The following is a 13,328-nucleotide window of genomic DNA, read 5'->3' as shown; positions in this document are numbered from 1 at the left end:
TTGATTCCGGTCCAGGAAAGACATGGCTTGGCAGTTCGGGCTGGACTGCTCCCATGAGGCACAGGGTCAAGGCTGATTTGCATATGGCCATGTCTGAACTGGGGTGGTGTGGAGTGCAAAAAAACGATGGATTTAGGCCCAGTTCTCTGTACTGGGGTGAATGTATGACATTGTTCTGCATTCTGTCCATCAATTGTTGTTTTTACACCTGGACAACACACCACCACTGGGAAGAACATCTGGACAACACCCCGTCACTTAGAGGCACGCCGGGACAACACCCCGTCCCTGGGAGACACACCTGGACAACACACCATCACTGGGAGGCACATCTGGACAACACACAGTCACTTGGAGGCACACCTGGACAACACACCACCACTGGAAGGAACAGCTGGACAACACCCAATCACCGGGAGACACACCCGGGACAACACACCGTCCCTGGGAGCACACCTGGACAACACACCGTCACTGGAAGGAACACCTGGACAACACATCGTCCCTGGAAAGAACACCTGGACAACACACTGTCACTGGAAGGAATACCTGAACAACACCCAGCCACCGGGAGGCACACCTGGACAACACACCGTCACTGGGAGGAACACCTGGACAACACCCAGCCACCGGGAGACACACCTGGACAACACACAACCACTGGGAGGAACATCTGGACAACACCCCGTCACTTAGAGGCACACCTGTACAATGCACCGTCCCTTGGAGGCAAACCTGGACAACACACCTTCACTGGGAGGCACACCTGGACAACACCCCGTCCCTTGGAGGCAAACCTGGACAACACACCGCCACTGGGAAGCAGACCTGAACAACACCCAGCCACCGGAAGGCACACCTGGACAACACACCACCACTGGGAGGAACATCTGGACAACACCCTGTCACTGGGAGGCACACCTGAACAACACCCAGCCACCGGAAGGCACACCTGGACAAAACACCACCACTGGGAGGAACAGCTGGACAACACCCCATCACCGGGAGACACACCCGGGACAACCCACCGTCCCTGGGAGCACACCTGGACAACACACCATCTCTGGGAGACACACCTGGACTACACACTGTCCCTTGGAGGCACAACTGGACACCAGCACTGGAACAGGCATCTGGGACCACACACCTTCACTAGTAGGCACACCTGGACAACAACCATCACAGGGAGGTGCACATGGACAATACACTGTCACTGGGACAGGCACCCAGGACAACACACAGTCACTGGAAGGCACACCTGCAAAACACACCACCAATGGGAGGCACACCTGGGACAACACACCGTCACTGGGAACACACCTACGGCAATATAATCTCACTGGGAGCCACACCCAGGACATTGCACCGTCACTGGGAGGCACACCCGAGGCAACGCATCATCACTGGGAGGCACACCCAGGACAACGCACCGTCACTGGAAGTTACACCCGAGGCAAAGCACAGTCACTGAGAAAGGCATCCGGGACAACACACAGTCACAGGGAGGCACACTTGGACAATACGCCGTTACCGGGAGGCACACCCGGACAACACACAGTCCCCGGGAGGCACACCTGAGACAGCACACCGTCACTGGGAGGCACACCTGGATAACACACCGTCACTGGGAGGCACACCTGGACAATACACCGTCACTGGGAGGCACACCTGGACAACACACCGTCACTGGGAGGCACACCTGGACAACACACAGTCACTGGGAGCACACTCGGGACAACACACAGTCACTAGGAGGCGCACCTGGACAACACACCACCACTGGGAGGAACATCTGGACAACACCTGTCACTGGGAGGCACAACTGGACAACACACCATCACTGAGACACACCTGGGCAACACCCCGTCACTGGGAGACACACCCGGGCCAACAAACCATCACCAGGAGGCACAACCAGTACACTGGGGCAGGCACCCGGGACAACACACCGTCACTGGGGCAGGCACCCAGTACAATACACCGTCACTGGGATGCACACCCGGGACAACACACTGTCACCAGGAGGCACACCTGGACAACACACAATCACTGGGAGGCACACCTGGACAACACAACACATCGCCACTGGGATGCACATCTGAGGCAACGCACCATAACTGGTAGCCACATCTGGACAACACACTGCCACTGGGAGGCACACCTGGACAACACAACACACCGTCACTGGGAGGCACACCTGGACAACACACTGCCACTGGGAGGCACACCTGGACAACACAACACACCGCCACTTGGAGGCACACCTGAACAAAATACTGTCACTGGAACAGGCACCCCGGACAACAAACTGTCAATGGGAGGCACACCTGAGGCAACACACCATCACTGGGAGGCACACCTGGACAACAACTATCACAGGGAGGTGCACCTGGACAATACACTGTCACTAGGTGGCACACCCAGGGAAACACACCGTCATCAGGAAGCACACCTGGACAACACACAGTCACTGGGAGGCCCACCTGGACAACACACCGTCACCGGGAGGCACACCTGGACAACACACAGTCACCGGGAGGCACACCTGGGCAACACACCATCACTGGGAGCACACCTAGGGCAACACACTGTCACTGGGAGCCACACCCAAGGCAACAAACCATCACTGGGAGGCACACCCAGGGCAACGCACCATCACTGAGAGGCACACCTGAACAACGCACCGTCACTGGGAGGCACACATGGACAATACACTGTCACTGGGAGGCACACCTGGACAAAACTAACCCTGGTCAAAGCACTATGCTACACTCGCGTAGTTTGCGAAGTTTGCACTTCTTCGCACTACACAAATTGCCCGTAGCACAGTGCAAACACACGTAGCGCAGCGGTAATTTTTTGCTTGCTCGCGGTCCTCAACGTCAAGTTGGCAACCGCGAGCAAGCACAATGACATCCCGGCGAGACTTTTTACTCGTTCGCGATCAGCAACATCAAGTTGCCGATCGCAAGCATGGAAAATAAACCTCCCGGTGGGATTCTCAACGTGGGGAGGTCAGGTTTCTCATTGCGAGCGGTCGCGTATGCTCGCGACCGCTCTCGATGAGAAACTACCAATCCGCGTTGAGAAAGCGGCCGCTCGAGTAAAAATCTACTTGAGCGGCAGAAAACGACCGCTCGCACTGTGCAAGATGTCGTTTTCAATGATTGCACAGTGCGGACAAGCACACTGTCCCTTGGAGGCACACCTGGACAACAAACCATCATTGGGAGTCACACCTGAACAATGCACCGTCACAGGGAGGCACACCCGGATAACACACAGTCATTGGGAGGCACGCCTGGACAACACACCGTCACTGGCAACCACACCTGGACAACACACTGTCCCTTGGAGGCACACCTAAACAAAATACAATCACTGGAACAGGCATCCGGGATAACACACCGTCACTGGGAGGCACACCCTGGACAACACACCCTCACCAGGAGGCACACCCGGGACAACACACCCTCACCGGGAGACACACCTGGGACAACACACTATCACTGGAAGGCACACCGGGGTAACACACCATCACTGGGAGGCGCACCTGAACAAAACACGGTCACTGGGAGGCACACCTGGGCAACAACCATCACAGGGAGGTGCACCTGGACAACACGCCATCCCTTGGAGGCACACCTGGACAACACACCATCCCTTGTAGGCACACTTGGACAACACACCGTCACTGGGAGGCACAACTGGACAACACACCGTCACTGGGAGGCACAACTGGACAACACACCGTCATTGGGAGGCACACTTGGGCCAACACACCATCCCTTGGAGGCACATCTGGACAACACACCGTCCCTTGGAGGCACACCTGGACTACACACCATCACTGGGAGGCACAGCTGGACAACACACCATCACTAGGAGGCACACATGGTTCAACACATCGTCACAGGGAGGCACACCTAGTACAATACACCGTCACTGGGAGGCACACCTGGACAACACACCATCATTGGGAGGCACACCCAGGACAACACACCATCACTGGCAACCACACCTGGACTACACACCGTCCCTTGGAGGCACACCTGAACAAAATACCATCACTGGAACAGGCACCTGGGACATCACACTGTCACTGGGAGGCACACCCGGGACAACACACTGTCACTGGGAGGTTCACCCAGGGAAACACACCGTCACTGGGAGGCACACCTGGACAACAACCATCACAGGGAGGCACACCTGGACAATACAACATCACTGGGACAGGCACCCAGGACAACACACAGTCACTGGAAGGCACACCTGCAAAACACACCGCCAATGGGAGGCACACCTGGGACAACATACAGTCACTGGGAGCACACTTCCGGCAATACACTATCACTGGGAGCCACACGTAGGACACCGCACCATCACTGGGAGGCACACCCTAGGCAACACACCATCACTGGAGGCACACCCAGGGCAACGCACCATCACTGAAGGTTACACCCGAGGCAAAGCACCATCAGACAGGCATCCGGGACAACACCCCGTCCCTTGGAGACACACCTGGACAACAGACCGTCACTGGGAGGCCCACATGGGACAACACACCTTCACCGGGCGGTACACCCAGTACAACACACCGTCACAAGGGTAGGCACCCGGGACAACACACTGTCACAAGGAGGTGCACCCAGGACAACACACCGTCACTGGGAGGCACACCTGGACAACACACCGTCACTGGCAACCACACCTGGACAACACACCGTCCCTTGGAGGCACACCTAAACAAAATACAATCACTGGAACCAGCACCCAGGACAACACACCGTCACTGGGAGGCACACCCAGGACAACACACCATCACTGGGAGGCAAACATGTGTCAACACACCGTCACCGGGAGGCACATGCATTACAACACACCGTCACTGGGGCAGGCACTCAGTGCCACTGGGAGGTGCACCCAGGACAACACACCGTCACTGGCAACCACACCTGGACAACACACAGACACTGGGAGGCACACCTGGACAATACACCATCACTGGGAGGCACACCTGGACAACACACTGTCCCTTGGAGGCACGCCAGCAAAACACACAGTCAATGGGTGGCACATCTGGGCAACACACCATAACCGGGAGGCACGCCTGAGACAACACAGTCACTGAGAGCCACACCCAGAAAAATGCACCATCACTGGGAGTTACACTTGAGGCAACACACCGTCACTGGGAGGCACACCTGGACAACACACTGTCCCTGGGAGGCACACCTGGGCAACACACCATCACTGGAAGGCACACCCGGACAACACACCACCACTGGGAGGCACACCCAAGACAAAACACTGTCACTGGAAGGCACACCCTGGACAACATACCATCACTGGGTGACACAACCAGTGCAAAACACTGTCACTAGGAGGCACACCAGGGGCAATGCACATCTGGGCAACACTCCATTACCAGGAGGGACATCTGAGCAACACACCACCACTGGGAGGCGCACCCGAAACAACAGACCATCACTGGACGGCACACCCTGGACAACACATTGTCACTGTGCGACACACCCAGGACAACACACCTTCACTGGGAGGCACACGGGGGGCAACATACCATCACTGGGAGGAACACCCGGGGGCAACATACTGTCGCTGGGAGGCACACCTGGGACAACACACCATCACTGGGTCGCTGTGGTGGCTGGTGACATTTTAAGGTAGTGGGGCATAAAAGTTTGGGTTGAGTGCCCTGTAGCGAGCAAGCCTGACTGCTGTAAAGGGATCAAGATCATTCATTTGCTGAAACACTGTTAGACGCGACCGGCGATCGTAATGAAGGTGTAATTCACACGCAGCCAAATAAGAAAATACACGGGCTCACAATTTTGCAGCCACACAGAGCCCGGTATTTTGCCTCTATCGACTATAGAGTGTGACCACGGATATTGAAAGTTTTCTACCCAAAACTAACTGGGCTACTGTTCGTATTTACAAGAAAATGTTGGTCCTGATGAGAACCCCGCCATCAGGGGTTTGAAACACGTCGACCTCAACTGACTTGACTGGACTCTTTGTTAACCTCGAATATTTACAAGTTCCATGTTTGTCTTTAGAATAGGAATTAGTGTTCAATATATATAGTTGTAAATAGTTTGAACCAAGAAAATAATACCATTTATAGGCTTCATCACTTAACACTTTTGTTGACAAAGGGCCTCATTGTTTTGTTTATGTATAGTTGTGTGAGTGAAGTATGAATGTTGTTGGTAGGATGTGTATAAATTGTAAATATGTATAAAATTGCCGGTTTGATATGTCTAACTTTATAATTGTTTGTACATGCATATAGTATCTTTGACATGATTTAAAATTGCAATGCTCAACTAGTGATGAAAATAAAAATTTAACTATTGACGCAAAACGGACCGTTATGCTTGATCATAAAGGTCATTACTAGATTAGTTTGAAACAACTCCAGTATTGGCCATTGTTTTGTTTGTTCAGTTGTATTTGGCTTAGCCTTACTGGACACAGCCAGGACCCTGTGTTGTTTTTTCCAGTTCCAGATTGTGGGGGCATTACCAGAGAATGCACAAGATTGGGTCTTTTCTCTGCAATCTTGCTGCTTTTTGGACTCTGAGCTCGACGTGCTGCCTGTGAGTACAGAACTCTCTGCCTCTCATCAACCTACAACTCGCGGTACCCGCTGCGCGGGTCCCGCTTTGCCAGAGGCTATTTCTGCACAGCGCCAGTGTTTGGAACCTTCCCTTGGGTGTTGGGACCTGCAGGGCTGCGAGCGTGTTGTGGGCGCATGACTCCAAGTCCCAGGAGCGCCCACAACTCCCAAGTAGTAACTGCAGGCTCCTCCCCTTGCTAGGCAACGCTGTAAAAACCTGCCTCCTGCCTGTACCTGAGGATTTCTCTGCAATCTTGCTGCTTTTTGGACTCTGAGCTCGACGTGCTGCCTGTGAGTACAGAACTCTCTGCCTCTCATCAACCTACAACTCGCGGTACCCGCTGCGCGGGTCCCGCTTCGCCAGAGGCTATTTCTGCACAGCGCCAGTGTTTGGAACCTTCCCTTGGGTGTTGGGACCTGCAGGGCTGCGAGCGTGTTGTGGGCGCAGGACTCCAAGTCCCAGGAGCGCCCACAACTCCCAAGTAGTAACAGCTGGGACGCTCTCCCTGCAGGCTCCTCCCCTTGCTAGGCAACGCTGTAAAAACCTGCCTCCTGCCTGTACCTGAGGATTTCTCTGCAATCTTGCTGCTTTTTGGACTCTGAGCTCGACGTGCTGCCTGTGAGTACAGAACTCTCTGCCTCTCATCAACCTACAACTCGCGGTACCCGCTGCGCGGGTCCCGCTTCGCCAGAGGCTATTTCTGCACAGCGCCAGTGTTTGGAACCTTCCCTTGGGTGTTGGGACCTGCAGGGCTGCGAGCGTGTTGTGGGCGCAGGACTCCAAGTCCCAGGAGCGCCCACAACTCCCAATTAGTAACAGCTGGGACGCTCTCCCTGCAGGCTCCTCCCCTCACCTATCAGCCAGTATATTTACAACTAGGGTGTTCCGCTGCGCGGGAGGGCGCCGGGAGAAGCCCGGGACAAGGGTGGGACCGACTGTGACCGACAGAGACCGATTGAGGCTGGGCTGGGCCACCCCTCTTTAGTGTGTAATTGTACATTGTTCCTCTAGATAGCATGACTACCAAGAAATTGAAATTGAGATCAGGAAGAGTTCTAGTTGGTAGAGCTTGTTCCAAAACTAAATCCAATCCATTACGAAACAAAGATGGCTCTGCTTTACAACTAAAGAGTAAATGTCAACTTTATTCTTTATGGGATAAGGGTAAGGAGAAAGTAGACCAGGAGGGGGCCCTTATGAAAACTACTACATTAATTGTAAGGAATATGTACAAGATTCCCCTGTTGTCAAAAATGATAGTATACTGTCAGGTATTACTGTTTTACCCACCCCAGATGATATACTAAATAAAAATCAAGAGGGAGATACTAACTATCTTTTTGAAACCCAAGGAAAAGCAGTGGATGCTGCTGATTTAGGCAGCACTTCTGTCTTTCCTGTTGTGGCTCTAGTACACAATTTTCCCTCTCCCTCTAAAGTAAGCCAAAAAATCTATTCGAAAATCTCTTCCCCCTTGCATATCCTTCCAGAGGATTACACCCTCCCTGATATAAATCTAGAATCTCAGAAAGAATCAATAAAAACACAGAACCCCTTTCATGCTCAGGATATTATAACTACCCCTAGGCTACATCTGTACAGTAGTACTCCGTCAAAAAATTCTGAGATCTCCACCCCTGAAATGAACGTATTTCTCAGTCCTACTCATATCCATAACAAAGATCTAGGAAATTCTTTTACAAGAGAAGATAATGTAATTTCGAATTCCTTATCTTCTCTGGAACGGCTTATTTCATCAATTTTACAGCTATTGGAAAGAATGGTTAATGGATCAGATAATGTATTAGACACAGTAACATTGATTTTAAAGGCACTGCTGAGTAACAAAATAGGATTAGATGGCGTCTTTGACCAAAAAATAATCACTCCTTCTAATAATTTAAATATGGAAGCAAATGAGGAAATAAAAAATATAAAAGCAACCCCTGAGGCACTTTTATCGTCAGATCCCCTGGTTAAAACTAATACTAATACTGCAGTTACTCTTGAACCATCTGTACAAAGGAAGGAGATTCCATCTAATGGTAATTGCGTAGCTTTTATTAGCCAGGAGATCGAGACTTTATTGCCCCCAGAGGATAATTCAAGTAATGTTTTACCCCCCATCTTCCCAATTTTCATTCCACAATCAAATAAAGAAACTCCAGTCCCTCCTACTTCTTTAGAAAAAATTTCATCATTAAGGGAGGAAAAAAAGGAAATAAAAGCATCAAAAAAACAACGATGCAAAAAAAGAAAACCAAATCGTAGATTTTACAAAAAAAGGCAAAGGAAAATAATTTTTGATTGTGAACAAGAACCCTCGCTGGATAACTCCAATCCAGTGGATCTTGACTCTAAACTGTCACACGAGCCTTTGATAATATTAAAATCAACAAACATACAAGAAGATCATCATTCGCTTATAAGTCAACAACATCTTGATGAGCAAACTGAAGTGGTGAAAGAAAAAAATCCAACTTCAATTATAGTTTCCAAACCAAAGCCACCTCTTAACCCTTTGGCTATTGCTTTTTCAGATGTTGTTGCAACTGATCATATATCCAAAACAGTACCTAAGATCAGAAACAATGTGGATACTCTTTATCTTGATTTCATACCTATTTTTGATCCTGACCTTATTTTAAATAGATCTGCCTTAGTTAAGTGTTTTCACGAAATAGAAAGCTTAAAATTGATCCAGTCTGTAGATCTAGACATAATTTCATTAATAAACTCTGAGAATGGAAGGATAACACGGGTAAAATTTTACTCAAAATTGGTAACAAACCATGTCTTACAATGGGCAGAAGAATTCCAAATAAGAGGAATCGATGTTGATCCCTTTATACCGGTTAAAATAGAAAATCATAAATATCAAAAAATGTCATTTTATCAAGGCATAAAATCCGGTCCTCGCGATGGCCTTACGGCAGCGCCTGAAGAGCTAAAAATACGGATATCAAAAAATGACCGACAGGTGATAATTAATAATCTGTTGCCCATTAAACAAACTAGGGTAAAGGATGTTGATCAGGAATGGAGTTGGTTGCCCGCTGTCTTATCAGATAAATCAGGTTTTGCAGCCAAAATGAATTCAGAGTTTTAACGATAACTTAAAAATAATATCGTGGAACATTGCTGGATTAAACCAGAGCTCAGAAAAGCTGTTATTTTTGCAGTCTCTTGGCGCTGATATTATCTGTTTGCAGGAAACGTGGTTGGCAGGGAACTTTCCGGTTGTAAAAGATTATTATGTTTTGGAGAGTAGTGCTATTCCCTCTATGAGAGGCCGAGCAAAGGGAGGGTTAGCCTGCCTTTTGTCCAACAAGGTTAAATGGAATTATACTCACTACCTGGATCCAAATAAATTATTCCAGGCAATAACCATAACAAACTCCGCCATGGACGCCTCTCAGAAATCATTTGTAATAATAAATGCTTATTTGCCCCCAGAAGCAAAGTATAATTCGAGTATTAAGATGATTAGTTCTTTTATATTAAATTTACAGGAATCCCCTTTTTCCCCCCACATTTTACTACTAGGAGATCTAAATGGTAAAATATCTAATTATGCCCTTGAGATATTTAGGAATAAGATAAGAGAGGAAGCATTTATGATACCTAAAGCTATCTTTCCGGAGAGCATTAAAATAAATAAAAGAGGGAAATTAATATTAGAGAGTTTATCCGAGGTAGACTGCATTATAATTAATGGAAGGTTCCCTTCGGATATTCCCGCCCATTTCACTCACAAATTAGGAAATGGTGGTTCTATTCTCGACTATATGATAGTTTGATAGTAACTTCTTTTGTTACTTAGAAGATTTTTCCATTCTAGTTACTGATCTTAGTGATCATAATGTTCTACTTTTAACACTAAATATAACATCATCTCAAAGGGATTCATGGAAAATTGGTAATGATTTATTGAACATTAATAATAAAGGGAAATGTTATTGGAATTTAGGGTCCATTAGAAGTTTGTCTAATATATTAGAACACACAGCTGAGAATTTAAGTTCATGGGAAGGTAGAGAGCTACTTTATTTTGCGTCTCTTTTACAAACTTTAAAAACTAAAGTTCGAAAGCCACAATCAAGAAAGCCAATTCCTAAAATCCCTCCTGACCTTCGTTACCTAAATAAAGAAATAAATAAATTAGTCAGGGCTCAATATCTTTCCTTTATTCCTGAACGTAGGCAGAGAATTTCTCTTCTGAGAAGAAGAAGAAATAGGTTAAAGGTTAGATTAAAACGGGAGAAAGAAGATGCTCTCTGGATTAAACTTCATGAGGCATCTAAGAATGGGCAGGTAAAGTCTTTCTGGTCATTAATTGGAGAAGGATGTGGGGTGCGATCCAGACCCTCTCCTATATCCATTAATGAGCAGACATGGGTTGATTTTATACAACAACTATATAATAGCAATGATGAGAAGTTCTGTTCTGATAAACTGCAGGAGGATTCAATTCCATATGACCCTCCTTCTGAATTAGAAATAGTTGCAGCAATCAAAGCTTTATGCTCATCTGGCGCACTAGGCCCAGATGAAATCCCAATTTCTGTGCTAAAATCCTATAGCACGTTATGGGGAAAAATGTTATACCCAGTCTTTAAACTTTGCTTTATTAATGGCACGGTTCCACATTCTTGGAAGGGGAGTTTACTAATCCCGCTCCACAAAAAGGGGGCTAGAGACTTACCTCAAAATTATAGACAAATAGCCCTCTTAGATGCCATAGGCAAAGTTTTTTCCAAATGTTTATTGAATAGTTTAAATGACTGGGTAACGAAATCTGCAATACTCCCGTTGGAACAGACTGGATTTAGGAAACAGCATGGTACTTTGGATAATCTTACTGCTCTTCAAATCCTGGTGGAAAAATATGTTACAGTTCGTAGAGGGGGTGTATTTGGGGCTTTCATTGACTTCTCTACGGCTTTTGATAAAGTGGATAGGCCCCTGCTGTGGAGTAAGTTAACCAAATTAGAGATACCATCTAGTTTATTAAAATTAGTTATCGCACTACATACAGATACTTGGTGCAGAGTTTTAATGGGTGGCGAGCGAGGACTGTCTAGGGTTATACCCACAGATAATGGTCTGAAACAGGGCAGTCTATTGGCTCCCCTGTTATTTTCGCTATATATCGCCGACCTCCCCAAAGCTATTTTATCAACCAGTAATGGTATTGCTCCACTTTTGGGGAGAGCTCCAATAGCGTGCTTAATGTACGCAGATGATATTTTAATCTTGGACCTCACCCCAAAAGGTTTGAATAACCGCTTACAAGCCCTGTCCTCCTACGCTAAGGCTCACTTTTTAAAAATCAATATCTCAAAGAGTAAAATAATGTGCTTTCAGAGAAAGAGAAACTCCAAATATGAAAATTACTACTGGTCCATTGGGGGTGAAAGATTGGAAGTAGTGAAATCTTATCCCTTCCTTGGTAAGATTGTCATGAACAATCTTAGTGAAAAAGCCCACACGGAGAATAACAGCAGAAAAGCCCTCGTTCAAGGGAAGAGTCTTATTTCCCTCTACAAAGCGACTGGCAGAAGGCATTTTTCCATATTGCTCGAGGTTTTCCGAGCAAAAATCCCTGCATCCCTAATCTACGGATTAGAAATAGTGGACATGGCATGCTGGAATTTTTTAGATTCTACTGAAGGAAAAATATTGCGCAATTTAGCCTCTGTCAGTACCGCAAATTCTACCTCCTCTTTAAGACGAGAATTTGGATTGCGTAGCTCTCGGGCTCAGGCATCTGCGAGTGTGGTGCGTTGGGTCTATAACATTGCAAGAGGAATGCCTGGCACATTGAGATATCTAATAAAAAATGAGCTGTTGGGTTCCTTTAACGCTCATTCCTCCATTGTGAGGAATTTCCGACAGGCTGTTGCGCTACTACAGCTAGACGAACAAAGTCTTTTCACATTATCTGACACCCAACTGAAGTTATCTTTAAAATCTGCCTCTTGGGAGCTGAGCTTTAGAGTTGATAGTGGGACCAGTAAAGCGGTGAGTGGAATGTTCCCTATTGGTAAATTTTGTAAAATAAAAACTCCCCAACCATACATATGCTGGAATCTTCCTCATGGAATTAGGCGATTTATGCTGCTGTTAAGGTATAATTTGCTCCCGTTAAATTGCCTTCTGTCCAAATGGTATGGTAGTTCAGATATCTATAATCATTGCAACCTTAATACCCAGGATATGTACCATGTTGTTTTCGTTTGTCCGGCCCTTATGGCATTTAGACGTAAATGGCTAAGACCTATGTGCCTCCAACTGGGCATTCGTACTGCTTGTGATTTCATTGAAGCAATGCTTAATCCCCCTGATGAAATGTTTTGTTTTAAATTATTTTATTTCTTCAAATGCTTTTTAACATTATATTGATTACTTAATACTATGTATATTTCCTTTGTACTTTTTATGGAAATTTGTTGTATGACTTTATGAATTCTTATGTGGATCTCTTTTGAGTTCCGTTATCATAATAAAATAAATTTGAATTTGATCAAGAAGATTGTCTCCTCAGGAAATTTTTTTGGGGAAAAGTGTGAAAATGGTGCATTTTCAAGCAAATTTGTCACCAGGCAGGTCCTGTGTTTGTTAGTTTATGTCCTGACAAATAGCTTGAATTGTACTGCTTGCATTTGACGAGGCCTGCTTTGA

Source organism: Lissotriton vulgaris, chromosome 10 (assembly GCF_964263255.1).
Source record: "Lissotriton vulgaris chromosome 10, aLisVul1.2, whole genome shotgun sequence".
Classification (NCBI taxonomy): domain Eukaryota; kingdom Metazoa; phylum Chordata; class Amphibia; order Caudata; family Salamandridae; genus Lissotriton; species Lissotriton vulgaris.
Note: the sequence above shows the minus strand (reverse complement) of the source record.